Below are 16,863 nucleotides of genomic sequence, written 5' to 3' on the forward strand. Positions count from 1 at the left end.
ATTACATTTAGAACTGTCAGTTGAGTGGTTGTGGCTACCCCTGGAAGGTCTGGTCTCCAGAAAAGAGTTATTACAGAGCTCTCCCAGCATGCCGGGGCTCCCCTCACAACTCATTTCTCAAAGGTACACCTTCTGGACCCTCCCAGTGTGGGCGAGTAGGTCTCACATGACAAATCCACTCCCATGCCGTGTTTCCTCAGCTCTCCCAGCTCAATCACCACAGGAGACTTCTGTGACCTTGACTGGTGTGGCGCCTTCTCCCACCCGCCAGCCAGCCAGCCGTTCTGCAGCAGTGGACACCCGTTCTGACACCTTCTACCTGGTGATAGAATCAGATCCCACAGGCTGAGGGCTGTGTCCCCCCCACACCCACCCACAATACACACTTCATTTGCTGCTCCCAGGCTCCAGGTTGCTTTTGATGTGTTTCTGACCCACAGCTGCCAATCAAGTTCCCACAACCTCACCTCAATTTCAGTTAATTTGCCCGAATGACTCACAGAACGCAGCAAAGCACGTTTACCAGTTTATTATAAAGGATGTAGATGGAGAGCCGCACAGGGCAAGGTGTGGAGAAGAGGGGCCGAGCTTCCACACCCACTCTGGCTCACCACTCTCCAGGGACTTCAGGTATCCAAAGCTCTCTGCGCGTCTATGGAGAACTCATTTCGTATGCGCGATTGATTGAATCCTTGGCCATTCATGATCCTGAAGTTGCCAAGGGACTTCCCGCCATTCATTGACTCGTTAACTTGGAAAGAGTCTATCACTTTGGAGAGTCTAAGTATGTTCAGAGTTTCAGGCCAGGAAACAAGAGAAAGACTAAATATACATTCCGTGGTATCACACCTTCCCATCTTCCAAAGCATTGAAATCCCTTCATCTACAGGAAACCCAAGGAGATGAGTGTTTTCAGTTCACAGTGGGCCTTTTTGATTCGTGTTCCAGCCAACCAACCAAGCACACTGTCAGCACTCTGCCCACTCTCTAAGCCGTGATGCTAAATCCAGAATCCCTTCTTGGGGGCCCACAGGAGTAAACTTGGCCAATCCAAGTTCACGTTCCTCCCCTAAGTATGCCCATTCCCACATTCATTCCCTGGTTTCCATCTCTGAAAAAAAAGGAAGTCATTCTTTTGCAGAATAGCACACCTCATCATGGATCACACTTGGTACCTTTCTCTGGGGACTTGAGGAACCAGAACTAGTTACAAGCCTAGAAGCCAAGAGAGATGGCAGTGGTCCTGAGGAGAATCCCTAGGGTCTTACAGGTGGGCACCTGAAGAGGTCATTACCATGCTCTCTCAGAGGAACTGGCAAGGTTGACCCACTTGGGGTGGGAAGGTCCTGTCCCAGGGGTTGGGGAAGCTGCTTCTGCTGGAAGTGGGGCAAATAATTCCACCAGCAAAGACTCATCAGAATTTAGGGGCTTGAGATCCCCAGCGTCATCAGGGTCTTCCCATACATTCCCATCCCAACTGGAAATGTCCTCTTCCTTCTTAATCAAGGCCCTCACTGAAACTGTGGCCCCTTCACCCAGCTGGGAGTTCAACTTGCTTGTAATTCATCCAAACCCCTCCAACGTCAGTCAGTTGGGCCTGCTATTTATTATTGATTTCTTTTCTTTTTTTTTTTCTGTGCACTGGTTGGACAGGTGGGCTTCATGCTGAAAGCCAAAGGGGCACAGTGTAACCTCTGTCTTTGACTAGTGCCCACATGGCTAGCTCTAGGCCCACAGAGCAGGACTTCTCCCTGCCAGCTCCACATTCTTTCCACTCCTCTGGGCTGGCAGGTTCTCAGAGCACAAGGCCTGGAGGCATGCCAGCTCCTGCCAGACCAGGAAGACACACCCCAAAAGGAAGGACCCAGAAAAGAGTTCAATCAGGGAGGGTGTCATCAAGTCAGGATCTGATTGCCGCAAGATGGTTATTCTTGGTTTCAAAAATCTCAATCCAACAAGTACTTGTTGAGCTCCTTTCAGGGTGAGCACTCTCCTAAGTGCCACCAATCCATTCAGAACACAAGGATGTTCCAGGGGTGTCCTATGTGATGTTGAAGATAGGTGCACAAATAATCACACTTCCAAGTTCACGTTTATTTTCCCTTATTCAAAGCTTTGGTAAATGAGGTTACTTAGAGAGCCTGTACTAAGACCATTTAGGGTCAATTGTCTAACAGGGAATCCTACAGTGGAAAAATAAAATGTACATTTCAGGGTTGCACAGAAACTTTGTTACAGCCTGATTTGGTCCTGATTGTACCACTTGCCCCACCTGGTGGCCATTTGTTTGAACTGCAGAATCAGTTCTCCAGCAGAGGCCCTCCTAAAAGAGTCTGCAAATCTTAATGTATTTTGATAGGTTAGCAAATGCCCTAGAGGACTATCTACTCACTGTTGAATGGGACATCTTCCTCACTTTGGAACACAGACAACCTATCCCTGGCATTCTGCCGATCTTGGTTGAAATTGTGAAAATGAATACATTCGGACTTAGATTTCAGTGAACTGATGTCTAAGGAGCAGGGTTTCCTTCATGTTTTCCAACCATGTTTTGGTGGACCAAACTAACCAGAGAGGGTCGAGGAGGAAAGGGGAGAGATGGGGGGAATTAAACCTAATAAAACACAAGCAGTAAAAAACAACACCAAAAAAACCCTCAGAAATATTTCTGAAAGTGCTAAATCTGAAACAGCACAAAAAGTAAAATATATCATCCCAATATATAGGGAAGGAATGTATATAGAGATCCCACTTTTTAACTACTTTAGAATACTATGTATTCACCTGATAAAAATATGTTTATTATGTACTTTATTTAAAATAAAGTGAATTATGAAGATTGTGTTGATTCTGAAAGCTTAAAATAACAATGTCATCATTAAGAGTTACCACTATTCCAGGAGGGGGTGAAACCAAAAAACTCAGTGGTTTGTTTGAGGTGGTTACGTGGAGGCGTCAGCAGTGGAGGCCAGGAGCTGGGGCACGGGGAGACCTCGCTTGCCCTGCAGAGTGTCAGCCTGTCTCCATTCTAGGATGTCGACATTTGATATTTTCTCCCCAAATTCAGCCTCAGGTCCTGTCTTCCAACCAAATAGCTGCATCCAATTCTCTTCAATAGACATTCTGAGGCTATGGACACTTAGGCTTGGCCTTACACCTCTTCCAGAAGCTAGCCCAAGGTCTCCCCAGTGCTAGCTCTGTGATGTGAGTTTGGTCCCTGAAGAGGGCTGATGGTATCTAGTAGGAGGACTGAAGAACCCTCTGGCAGGTGGCGGCCACTTTGACAAGGTGCTCATCAACGGGGTGAGTGAGCTGGTTAATTACACTAGTGGGCCTCACAGACCTGCCAGTCACTAAACAAAGCAGCCCATTCATGGAGTCGAGCCACGTGGTCTGCAAGACTCCACACTAAGGTTGGTTTCCTTCAGCTGGAAATTCCATGCAGTTCAGATTTCCAATTCCCATGACCCTAAGACTTCAGCCCAAAGTGAGGTCAAAAAGCAGCCAAGATTCTAGGTGGGAATGCATAATTCATACGTAAAACAAAGCCTTAGTAGAAAGAAGGAAGGAAATCATCTGAAAGGGGTGGGTTGACTGTAGGGTCTATCAAAATGTAGCAAATAGCACCCCCGAGTGCAGCCACCTACAAGAACTAAGATGGGAAACTTAAAGACGGGTAAAGGAGAAGGTTATTTTATTATGCAGCAGAAAATATTATCTCATTGATAGATGACAGATGTGAAAGCTAAATCAGATGGGCTCACAGACAGAGCAGAGCAGAGAACTGAGGAGAAAAGAGAGCGTAGCACATTCATCCGTTCAGTCATTCTGTTCAGCATTTATGTGAATGCCAAGTCCTCTGCAAGGCAAGAGTGATGGCCAAGCCAGACAGTCTCTGTGTTTGTGGACTCTAGGCTCAGGCCCAGGGGAGACAGGGTGTGTATGCTTGAAATCTCCAAACTAACTGGAATTTGGTTCCTACAAATGCAACCAAAATAATATGCAGGAAAGGAGGTGGAGAGGCAGCTTCCTCCTCTGTGCTATTTGAGCATAGACCATGGAGTAGCTCCAGAGGGTAGGCAGGAGGTTGGCTATTCTTGCCTTTGGGGAGGGGACATGTGACAAGGTAGATACATTTCTTGGCTCTTGGTCCTTTGAATTTTAGTCACATGTATCTCTTACTTGTTTTCAAAAATGTGCAAACTGTAAAAAAGTCTAGCACTAGTAGAGATGGATTCATACACTTTGGGTAAGGTATTTTATTTGTTTTGGCAGAAAATAACTTAGAACCTGGTGTTTTCACCAAGGGCCACCAAGCTGCCTTATTTGGGGGACCACAGGGCAACCTCCTGTATTTAAGACTTTACTATTTCTTTGTACCTAAATTGTTGGTAAGCTATTTTAAATTCTTTTGTAGAGACTGGAAAAAAAACTAAATAAATAAAATCTTATTTAAACTTTCTAAAACATTCTCTATCATCACCAGAAATATAAATGTATTCTTATCCGAATCAAAGTCTGCTCCATATCTTTCTAAAGAAGTAGGGGATTCTCGCTCTTTCTCATTTCTCAGTTCTACTGTAATGATGGTATATGGTATATGTTTTATTTTTGATAATTATTTAATTATACCATATTCAAATTCTCCAGTTAAAATAGAATACTGACAGGCACCGTGGTAATGGAAAATGCTGAGAAACATTCATGGCATCAGGAACAGAGTTTTGCTCCACTGCCCTTTAAAGAGGCATGGAACCTTGGAACATCATTCTGGGAGGAACATGTCACTTGCTCTGGGGGTAGCAACAGTGAGGTTGCAGTGGCTCAGTTACTCACTGACTGATGGAAGGTGTCTTATAAAGAGATGGTTGGACTGACTCTCCTTGGGTGGGATTCTAAGTGATTTAAAATATATGGACCTTCATCTCAGATATAACCTCCAGAGATTTAAGTTATTTGCAAGTGACATCAAAAATTAGGCTACAGATCAACATATAGACTGGGCTGTGGCCACACTGAGTCTGCTTTGACACTGGTGTGCAGGAGCAACTGGACTTCACTATCCCAACTGAGCTATATCCCCAGCCCAGATCTCCTCCGTTGTCTCACTTGAAAGAACCATTCATAAGGATCCAACAAGATCACTTTTTTTTATTAAACTTACCATTCTAGGGCTGGGGGTATAGCTCAGTGGTAGACAACTTGCCTCACATGCATGGGGCCCTGGGTTTGATCCCCAGCACTGCAAAATCAATAAATAAATAAAATAAAAATTTACCACATTTTACAAAGGAAATCATAGTCTGTAAACTGAATTTGTTACTTAGAAATACATAAACATCAGGGATCTCCTGTTGTGCCATTGAATGAGACACAGTTGAGGGTCTCTAAGTTCCCTTCTCTTAGTACTAAGTATCTTTAATTTCTGAATTGTGTCCCTCCAAATTCATATAGTCAAGCTCTAACCCTCAGCACTCCAAAATGTGACTATTTAGAGATAGGGCCTTTAAAGATGTCACTAAGTTGAAGCAGGGCCATTAGGGTGACCAATACACCCCGTGTCCTTGTAGGAAGGGGAATTTTGGGCAGACATGTGCATACCCAGAGGGAGGACCCTGTGAGGAGATGATGAGAAGATGACCTTCTAAGAGCCAAGGAGAGAAACCTCAGAACAAACCCTGCTGGTACCTCAGTCTTGGATTTCTAGCTTCTAGGACTGTGAAATAAATTTCTGCAATATCCAGGCAGTGGTATTTTGTTATAGCAGCTCTGACAGACTCATACACCTTCCAACACTAAAATTCATTGGTTGTAGAAACCCCTTTCCTAATGCAGTAAGTAGCACAAGAATATATTTTTACCTTCCTACTCATACACACAAAAATACATAATTATTTTTATCCAACTAAGAAACTACTTGAGAGTCCTGGCTGCACCTGGAATCTATGGGATCCATAAGGTTGTTCCCGGTTTAGATCGATACAGTATTATACCATCTTGGTACAGTCAGGATCCATTATAGGATCCTTTTGCCTTCAGGCTTGTTTTTGCAACTACTTCCACTAACAAGCAAGTAGGTGGAATAGCTTCAAGGAATGATAAAATATACAAATGTGTGTGATTGCATGGTAATTTCTGGAAATGACATTCCAATTTGATGTAAATGTATGAGGTATAAACAAGATAATATTCTTTGAGCAAACTCAATTGACCTTTTTTCCCTGCCTAAAAAAAAAATAGATGTTTTCATATAGAATAGAAGGCAAAATATAAGAATAAAAATATTGCCAGTACAGTGGCACATTCATGTACTCACAGCACTCTGGAGGCTGAGGCAGGAGGATTGCAAGTTGGAGGTCATCTTTGGCAATTTGGTAAGACCCTGTCTCAAAAAAAAAAAAAAAAAAAAGAGAGAAAAGAAAAGAAAATGATTGGGGATGTAACTCAGCGGTAAAGTGCCCCTGGATTTAATTCATACTTCTATATAGTTCTATATCTGTGGTTTTTCTATCTGTTCTTAGGCTCCAAAGAGGGACCTCAAGAATCTCTAGTAAAATGAGAGATACCAGATTGGCTATGTAATTCATTTGGGCTTCAAGTAAGATTTTTTTAAATAAATGATTACATTGCTAAATAATTTGAATCATGAATGCTCCCTATTCATTCATTTATTCTGTCGATAAACACTTGCTGATGCCTATTGTGGCAGGCACTACGCCAGGGGACTCCCAGCTCCTCTGTTTAAGGGGAATCCACTCTCAGTCTGGCTTTGGGATAAAAGATGACCCAGCAATAATGCTTCTTTATTGTTAAGTGTTTTAAATGGAAGCTACTATTGGGATTATTTTACAGAGGGAAATGAACTGAGGAGGAGCAAGTAACTCTCCTTGCTCCTACATTTTAGGTTAAGGTGCAAGTCTGCCTAGAAGATGAGCAATGGGAACAGTGGTGGGGGGGGTGCCTTGTGTCCGCCATGCTTTCTCTTTTGCCTTTAGGCAGGTGCTAGTGGCGGGTGGAGCTTCCTGGAGGTGGGGAAAGGGAAGTGGTGCCAAGTTTCTTCTCAGGAAGTTTGATAGCAAAACTGATGGAATCAATTCTGATGTATCTGCTGCCCAGCAGCCTGGCATTCCTAACCATGTCACACTCGGCAAGGTAAGGTCTTTTAAAAAAAGACCCAAAGTTTGTGTATTTTGGCTACTGTCTTTCTATCAGGAACTCAGGAATGCTGGGGCCTACGTCATGTCTTTATTCTCTGCAGAGGGGGTCCCACTCACAGAAAGGAAGTCCTGTCTACGGAGAGGGATCTCACGCTGAGCTTCTGTCCTCATCTTCATTTTTGAATAAGAAAACAAAGATTGGAGAGGTTCCGTGATTTGCCCAAGGTCATGCAGCCTGAAGGTGGCTAACAGAAATTTAGTTGAAGAACACTGACTTGGGGTCCAGAGACATGGTCAGTGTTTTAGATCTGCCTGGGCAGCTGGTGAAGTCCACTTGTCAACTGGAAGTAGGAAGTTGGCTTCCCTGAGAGGTCCCTGAAGTTCTGTGCTGCTCTCTGATGGTGGGATGTGTGTCTGTCCATCACCACCTCCCAATGTCTCAAGGTATGGGAATTAGGACTACAGGTTAGTAATTTCCAGTGAGCTTTCATTTCTTTCCTGTAACTACAGACATAAGTACAATATAAGGGAATTATCAAAGTCCCTCAGTATTCCCAAACCTCCTTAAGCAATTTGTGCTGCTTAAATCCAAAATTAAGCTCTGGCTTTGTTCTGGGCTGTTGGCAAGGTTCCTAATTACAAGACGATGGGGATCTCCTTATGTCTTACGGAACTGCGAGCTTTACCTGCGATTCATTTCAGAGTGTGGGCAAAGAGCTGGTGTTCCAAAGGCTGAACACTGGGTGTTGTAGATACTTTGGACTTCACGTCACCACCTGAAGCCACCTCCACATTTCTTTTGGTAACCTTCCTGGCAAAATTTCTGATCCTACAAATGGACCTGTTCCCCATCAGTAATGAGATTCAGCTTCCTGAATTACTGAATTTTCATGGTAACCCACCCATCCACCAAGAAGGGACAAAGAAAGAAAGAAATACACTCTCAGCATCTAAGCTGTTTATCAAACCTGGGTGAAGAAATGGATTTGTTTGGGTGAGGCAGCCACCATCCTCCATTCCCTGGAGTCCTGAGGGCCACCTGTCCTCAGCAACACCCTCCTCTTCTCCTGGGACTACCATGCTTTTAGCATCCGCTGTTCTTCCTAGTTTTACTGGTGGCAATTGGTGTTAATGCCCTATTCAGCTGACAGAAGGATGAGCCAGAGGCATTTTAGTTGAAAGACAGTTCAGTTCTGTCAGGTGTGTTGGAACCCGCTGCTGCCCTCCCACTTAATTTCATTCTGCTGGAATCCAAGGGATGACAGCTCTGGATTCTCTGCTGCCATTCACAAGGGTACACTCTCCAGAAAAGAGAGAAGACTGCCCTCGGGCCCTTTGTTCCACGCAGATTAGGTGGTGAGGTGAGGGTCTGAGGAGTTCTCTGTTGCCAGACAAATGGGTGGTCAGCCTGACTGACTGGCAGGTGACGAGAGAGAGAGGAAGAAGTCGTCACAGACAACTAAACCTTAGATGGTACCCAGCCAGAATCAAAGGTTCCACTGCTCACCCTCCAACCAACACTCAGGAGAGGGAAGTTGGTGGAAGAAAACAGGTGTACTCAAGCCAGCCGAGGAAGACAGGAGACTTATGCCCCAAATCTCTACTTCAGGGGCTCTTTGGGGTGTGAACAACTTTTGTGAGAGGAAAGAGGGCACAGAGGGACAAAAGGCAGGAAACATGCCTATGGAGATCCAGCCAGGCTGGGATAGAGAATCACGCACGAATTCTGGTTTTCTACCCCGGCTGGTGCCTGCCCATGCAGTTTCTTAGTTTCTATTCTCAGCAGGAGGAATTGGGATCTAGAAAAACAGGCAATTAGGAAAAGAGAAGCAAACGAACAAACAAACAAACAAACAATTTGGGAATTTTAATTTCGTCTGAGCCCTAGAGAGGTTTTTCTCTGAAATATGATCTGAGTGTTCAACTTCTTCCTTTCTTCAGGGATACCTGAATGTAGACTGGAATAAGTAGACACAAAAGAATAGGGTAGAAAAGGGACCAGCACATATTTTTGTTAGGATCACTTCTTCTAAGTAATATTCTAGGTCAGTGAGTCTCCAACCATTGATTTCTTAGGCCTTTGGGACACTTTAGGGAAATTGTTATTCTTTTATTTTTTTTTTTTCTTTTAGCCTTTGAAATCTTAATTTTAGCCTTTAAAAAAAAAGTTGTATTAATTTTGAGATAATTATAGATTCATATACAGTTATTTGAAATAATAGAGAGAAATCCCATCTACCCTTTACCCACTTCCCACAATTGATAACATTTTGCAAACAGGATATTAATTTTTTATGATATGATTTTTAATTGGTGTATTATATTTATACATAAAAGTGGAATCCCTTGTGATATGTTCAGACATGCACATGATACAGCTTGGTGAATCTTACTCTGCTCCTCTTCCCTTTGTCATCTCTCTCCCTCCGCCACCTGCTTCTTCCTCTACTCCATTTGATCTCCCTTCTGTGGTCATGAGATTCCTCCAGGCCCATTTTTTTTCTTTTTTTAAAAATTTTAATTTGTTATATGTGACAGCAGAATGCACTACAATTCATATTACACATATCTTTTTTTTTTTTTTTAAATTCCTCATTTCTCTCTAGCTTCTGCATAGAAGAGGAAACATTTGACTCTGACCTCTGACTTTCAGAGTGACTCTTGAGATGTATATTTATTTCTTGGGGCTACTATAACAAAGTAGCACAAGTTGGGTGGCTTAAAATGAAAAAAAAATTATTGTCTCACATTTCTGGAAGCTGGAAGTCTAAAATCGAGACATCGACAGGGCCATGTTCCCTCTAAAACTTGTAAAGGAGAACCTTGCCTTGTCCAGTTTTGGTGACAACTGGCAATCTTTGGATGGTCCTTGGCTTCTATCTGTACCACCGTAATCTCTGCCTCTGCCCTCACATGACCCTAGGACAGAGAACTAGAAACTGCTTTTGCTAAGGCGCTGACTCATCATTGAGGCGTGCACATGCCCAGTGGGTAACTGAAAGCAGGCTAGAGCTTGGCATCTGTCTTCATTTTGGATTTCAGGAGCAGACAGATTACCCCATGATGCGCTCACTCCACTAAAGGGAAGCACCGACCCCACGGCAGGAACTGAGCTGCCCCCCTAAGCAGGAGCAGTGGTCTCCTGGGAACCAGATTGTCCCTCACATGACAAGGACTTGTCCAGAGCCACCTGAGATAACAATGACTTGCTCTTCCAACCATGCAAATCCCCAGGTATGCAAGCCCCCAGGTCTTGTCCGGGCATGCCCCTCTTTTCATAAAACTTCAAAGTTTCTCTCAGCCCCTTTCAGGCAGGTCACTGGACCCATTTGTCCATTGTTTCCAACGTGGCCAGGCTGACTCCATCTCCTCTCCTGCACTTTCCCACGGCTCCTCACTTTGATTGGCATATTGGGACAGGTGGGAGAGCCCGATGGGTTGGAACCACCACTGCTGGTTAAGATTACAGCGTAATCTTAATCTAATTACATCTTCAATGGCCCTGTTTCAACATAAAGGCATATTCTGAGGTATTGGGGGCTCGGACTTCAGCATACCTTTTTAAGGAACAGAGTTTAAATCATAATAAAAGAGATTACAGAATCCAAAGTTTCCTGGACTTATATGTCCAGTATGTCCAGAGAACTTTCTTTTTCTTTCCTTCTTTCTTTCTTTCTTTTTTTTTTTTTTTGAATTCAGGGGTGCTTAACCACTGAGCCATATCCCCAGCCCTTTTTTATATTTTATTTGGAGACAGGGCCTCACTGAGTTGCTTAGAGCTTTGCTAAGATGCTGAGTCTGGCTTTGAATTTGTAATTCCTGTGCCTCAGCCTCCCAATCTGGGATTAGAGGCCTGTGTCACCCCACCTGGTGTCCAGAGAACTTTCAGTTCAAAGAAAATGCAGGGCTCAGGGTTGTGGCTCAGTGGTAGAGGGCTTGCCTAGCATGCAAGAGGCACTGGGTTCCATCCATGGCATCACATTAAACAAACAAACAAACAAATAAACAACTAAAATGAAGGTGTTGTGTCCATCTACAACTAAGAAAAGATTTTTTAAAAGAATGCGGCGGCACTCCTGCCCCGTGGACTGCATGGCCGCTGCCATGCAGGCTCAGATTTCCCCAGAATGTTAGCACCAACGCTGCCTCCAGGTCTCCAAGGCTCTGACATTATTATGGTGCATTTCAACTTCCTGGGGAACCATGGCACTTGCCAAGCATGGAAATGCTCCTGCTGAGCTTGCCAACTCCTGGGATCCTCTCTAGATGTGAGTCTGCCATCTTGTGGTAGGGTCTGGATTTTTCTTTTTGTTTGTTGTTTTAAAGCAAAACAGAGCATGTTACCTCTGCTGAGGTTGATGTTGCATCAAAGCCCAAACTATCTGAGGTAGCTCTTGACTCTAGTTGCTCTCTGTCCTTCTGAGCATGCTCCAACCTCCATACTGGTCTCTCAAAGTCTAGCCTGTTCTGTCCTGCAACTAGGGGTGTCTCTGACCCACTGAACACTCTGGGGCATTACACTCCCTCTGTTCTGTGCTGCTCTTAGCTCCTTCTTGAGACACCTTTTTCTGGTCCTGACACCTAACCAATCACCACAAGACCAGTGGCTTTCAAACTTTGGTGAGAAAAAATTATAGGAAGAAGTCTGCTTTTAATCTGGAATATATACAAAAATAGTTTAAGCTACATTAAGTGGCATGAAACAGTATTTATTCTTACAGAGTGCCAGGTACAAAATTTTTTTTTCTATTTTATTCTATTCTCATCTGGCTATTTCACTTACTACAGCTGGCAGAAGACGCTACCGGTGTCCCTGATGTTTGGTCATTTTCAATGCCAATAACTAAGCTACAATGGTTCTCCCACACCTGGAGGCTGATGAATAATGAGCACCATTAAGGCTTATTTCAAATGTAAAAAAACCTTGAGATAATGTACTAAATTGTTCAGAAGGTTGTTTTCTTAGTGGAATGCTACAGGATTTTCTTTAGCCAGCATTGCCGGAGTTCCTGTCTTTGTCCCAGTGCCCATGAGGATGAGGGTGGAAGAATTTCCAGTGTTGCTGAGAACCGGACGAGACTTCGGATCAAGCTAGCTGCCTACAGAACTTACCTGGACTGTGATTTAAGCTAGCTGCCTGCAGAACTTACCTGGACTGTGATTTACCTGGACTGAGACAACAAACTGTAATCCACAACAAATTGTAACTCGGTATCTTTGCTAACGGTGTCATTGCTGGTATAACTTTTCCAAGGGCTTCTTGCATGGAGCCATCAATTGGCTTGGTATTGTGGCATTTTATATCCTCCCCTTCTGCTTGTAGCAGATTGTTTGTGTAAAAACCATTATGGTCGTTATTTAAATTAAACAAAAGGGGGAAATGTTAGGGTCTGTAAATAAGTCAAGATGGTGCCTGGCATTTTGCCAGAGGGAGTGGTTTGTGAAGTAACGCCAGTGAGCCATTAAGTGTGGAGATTGCTTACTGGTTGACTGCTGTATCTAGTTTATGTTAATTAAGATAAGCTGTGTGGAAAGTATATATACCCCTCCTGTCCTACAATAAACGGCTCCCACTCCTGCTGTATCAAAGTACACAAGTTGCTCGTCACCCCCGGGTTATTTTGCTGCAGCCGGACTTACAACTTACAAATGATAAAAAATAAAATTTGATTTACTGCCTATAAGAGGCTGCAGCTTACACTCAGAGAAGCAGTGTTGGGGATTAAGGCAGAGATCTTACATCTCCTCTTAACTTCTCTCCAGTCACTTTCTGCTCAATGGCAAGGGCGATCTTCACAACCTAAATTAGATCAGGTCTCTCAGCACTTAAAGCCTTCCAGCCCACTTAGAGTAAAGCTCAAACTCTTGACCATGGCCTGAAAGCTCATTCATGGAAAGATACTGTTAGTCCCGTTTTTGTTCCTGTGACCAAAATATTTGAAAATAACAATTTAGAGGAGAAGTTTATTTTGGCTCACAGTGTCTGAGGTCTCAGTTCATGGTTGGCCAACTTCACTCTGGGGCCCGAGGTAAGAATAACCTAGTGGAAGGGTGTATCTGCTCAGCTCATAGAAGGAGAGAGAGAGAGAGAGAGAGAGAGAGAGAGAGAGAGAGAGAGAGAGAGAGAGAGAGAGGATGAATTAATCTACTGATTAAGTTACAGCTCTCAAAATCTAATCATTTCACCCTCTGAACATCCCTGCACTGCCTAACATGAGCTTTTGGGGGACACCTCACATCCAGAACCTAACAGGCCCCCGTCTAACTTCACCTTATGCCACACTCAGCTTGGCTTTCTCTCCTGCAGTGGGCAGCCTCCTGTCACTCAGTGATTAGTCCCAAGGTCTTCTCAGAGAGGCCTTCCTGACCACTTGATCCAATTCTTGTTAGAGCTCAATAATTTACCTTAGTTTATGTTCCTCCTAGTATAAGTTGTCCCTCAGCATCCCTGAAGGATTGGTTCCAGGATCCCCCTCCCAGATGCTTGGATTTGAGGGCCGTCGAGCCCCCCGTGTAGAATGGTGTGGAATTTACACAGAGCCTGGGCGCATCCTCCCATATACTTCAATCATCTCTAGATTATTTACAATACCTAATACAATACAAAGGCTAAGCCTTAATGGTTCTGCAATATTGTTTAGTGGATAATGAAAATAATAAGGTCTGTACCAATTCAGTACGGGTAGGTTTATTCCCTGAATGTTTTCAGTCCATTGTTGGCTGGCCCCGGGATGCGGAACCCATGGAAATCGAGGGATGACCATGCTGACTGCCTTGTTTCCCTCTGGCTCTTCACTAAGGTGTCAGCTCCACGGGAGGAGGACTGTCCTAGGGCACAGACCTTGACCAGGTTGAGCTGCTGGGGTCAGCAAGTGAAGGGAAGGGAAAGCAGAACTGGGCAGAAGATGCTCCAGCCCCCTTACAGGGAGATCTGAAGTTGGGTGACCCTGCGGAGCTGTCCAGATCTGGGCTCAGGTCTGGGCCTTTTCATCTCTTTGGTGACCTATAGCTGGCTTCAGGCTGCCCCAGGAAGGGGACATGATGTGGACAAATCCCCCAGGTCTTCAGTTAGGCAAGACCCAGTAGGGGTGGCAGCTGGGCTGAGTGGCAGTAGCACTTCCAGTACCTGGAGGGGAACATGTTACACCTTGACCTGGGGTTCCAAACTAATTTTGACATGTTCCCTCCGCCACTTCAGTTCCCTATTTCCCATTACCAGCCTCAATATGCCCTTGCTCTCTCCAAGATGCCAGCATCGTCGCTTGAATGTGACCCTTCTCCCCTTCTAGGCACTAGCTTTTAAGGTCAGGAACAGATACTTCCAACACTTCCTCAGGCCCATGCTAGGATTCCTGGGCCTGCCCTTACCTCTCCCTTCCTACAACCTATAGCTCTTGGCTATGTAGTAGTTCCCTGATGTTTCCAGAAGGTGTCGCTGTTGCTTCAAGGGCAAAAGAACAGCATTACAATTAAGAGCCTAGTGGCTTTGTTTGGGACTCATTAACATTTTATTGCTCATGTTATTTAATAATCGTACTACTTTTTAATAATAATGCCATCATGATAATGTTGATTCTACCAATGCACGTATTCCACAGACGGTCTACGCTGGGCAAGTCACTTCTGACACCGAATGCTATAAAAGAAGTTAAGATGCCACTCACTAGTCTCTTGCTTTACAAGCATGTAGCGTCTCTCTCAAGTATGGTGAAGCGGGGGTCTTTGTGGGGGTGCGGGGATCAGTGGGGTGGAGGTAATTATAATTATAATAATCAGAAAGTGGCTGGGGATATAGCTCAGCTGGTACAGTGCTTGCCTATCATGCACAAGGCCCTGGGTTCAATGCCCAGCACCAGTAATAATAATAATAATAATAATAATAATAATAATAATAATAATAATATCATAATAATTAGAGTCGGAAAGTAACAAAAGATGACTAAGCACATGTCTTTATATAGGATTAATTGTTCAAGTGACTTCTCTTTATTCTCCTTTTCACTTTTAGTTCATAACACAAAGAAAACTAATGACTCAAAAATTCAATGTAAGTAAACAGTGTAGGGGAATCAAATGCTCACCTGAAAGCAATCAAAATTGTGTTTTGAAATCTCCTGATAATTCTCCTGAATGATTCACTTAACTTATCTGAAATTATTCATCATTTTATCCAACCAATATTTACTAGCACTCATGTGTCTTTACTAAGCTAGCACTGTGTAAGACTCTTGGAGTCCATGACACATAAAATATATTTGATGCTCTTAAGAGACTTAAAATAGAGTAGACAGAGACAAAATTGTAAAATGCTTAATGTTTCCTTAAAAATTTTTAAAAAAAAGAAATGATCTCTGTGGTTCAGAAGGGTTAACTCTCTGAACTATTTTAAATATTTTCTTGATAATTCAAATTCATGACTAGAAAAGAGAAAGCAAGAGAAAGACGGAGAGATAGTAGTTGAAAGCAATGGTCTATACATAAAAGTTACTCAGGACATTTTGTTCATTTGCTCTATCATTTTCTCTAAATAAGGCGATGTGCTTTTGGCTAATGAAAATGGTTGTATCTATTGTGTACTGTATGTATGTATTTGCATGTCTTTGTTATTTAATAACTAACCAGCCCCACACATTGCACATAATGGTTTTATCAGTTAACTTTATAGTACTTTTCTTTTTTTCATTTCCCATTTGAGATATGATAATCAGAAAAATTCTTCTGGGATAAGCTGAAGAGTGTCCCTGCCCCAAATTAATATGTTGGGGTTCTAATCCCCAGTGCCTCTGAAGGTATCTGTATTTGGAGAGAACATTTTAAAGAGAGGATTAAATTAACACGAGATTATTAGGATGACTTCTAATTTGCTAGGATTGGAAATCTTATAAGGTGAAATTTGAATATAGATGTGTATAAGGGAAAGAATATTTAAAGACACCAGGAGAAAATGAACATCAACAAGGCAGTGAGCCTGGCTTCAAAACAGAGCTGCATATCTCATAGAGATAAAAAAAAACAACAACAACAACAACAAAAAACCAGTGAGGGAAAGAAAGATCTGAGGAATGAGATGTCCCCTTCTAGGGAATCAACTCCAATGACCTACCCTCCCATTGGGAGTTGGTAACAAATGTATGCCCTACTGCCTACAGTTTTTAACCAACTCCCAATAATCCTGTCAAATTATAAACCCATCAGTGGATTGATCCACTGATGAGGTTAGACCTCATGATCCAATTCATCTTTCTGTGGAGCCACCTGGGCCACCAACTGCAAGTTACACTTCACCTGTCTTTTGTCCACCTTTCTATTTGGATTACAGATTAACACTCTCACCTCTGAGATAGAAGCCAAAATTTATGTATCCGTTATACTGTTTAAACAACAACAGATAATATTTATGTCACTATAATATACTAAGCATTTACATAATAGATAAGAGAGCAGATGTCTTTTTTTTGGGGGGGAGTGGCTATTAGGGATTGAATCAGGGACTCTGGACCCACATCCCCAGCCCTGTTTGGTATTTTATTTAGAGACAGGATCTCACTGTTTGGTATTTTATTTAGAGACAGGATCATCAGGAGTTCAAAGAAAGCCTCAGCGATTTTGTGAGTCTTTATACAAGTTAGAAAGACCCTGTCTCAAAAGAAAAAGTTAAAAAAGGGTTGGGAATGTGACTCAGTGTTTAATGCCCCTAGGTTCAATC

General features: G+C 43.1%; 1 long non-coding RNA gene across 3 annotated transcripts in view; it reads right to left on the minus strand.

The window, feature by feature from the left end:
* Nucleotides 1-513: 513 nt before the first annotated feature.
* The window catches only part of LOC143401046 (uncharacterized), a 156,700-nt gene continuing 140,350 nt past the window's right edge, over nucleotides 514-16,863 (minus strand). For all 3 annotated transcript variants that reach the window (XR_013154803.1, XR_013154802.1, XR_013154804.1), the window contains exons 3-5: nucleotides 6,317-6,382; nucleotides 5,165-5,242; nucleotides 514-2,041 (exon numbers count right to left, since the gene is read on the minus strand). This is a non-coding gene — a long non-coding RNA (uncharacterized LOC143401046). The remainder of the gene's footprint in view (nucleotides 2,042-5,164; nucleotides 5,243-6,316; nucleotides 6,383-16,863) is intronic.

This window comes from Callospermophilus lateralis, assembly GCF_048772815.1.
Source record: "Callospermophilus lateralis isolate mCalLat2 chromosome 6 unlocalized genomic scaffold, mCalLat2.hap1 SUPER_6_unloc_1, whole genome shotgun sequence".
NCBI classification, from domain to species: Eukaryota; Metazoa; Chordata; class Mammalia; order Rodentia; family Sciuridae; genus Callospermophilus; species Callospermophilus lateralis.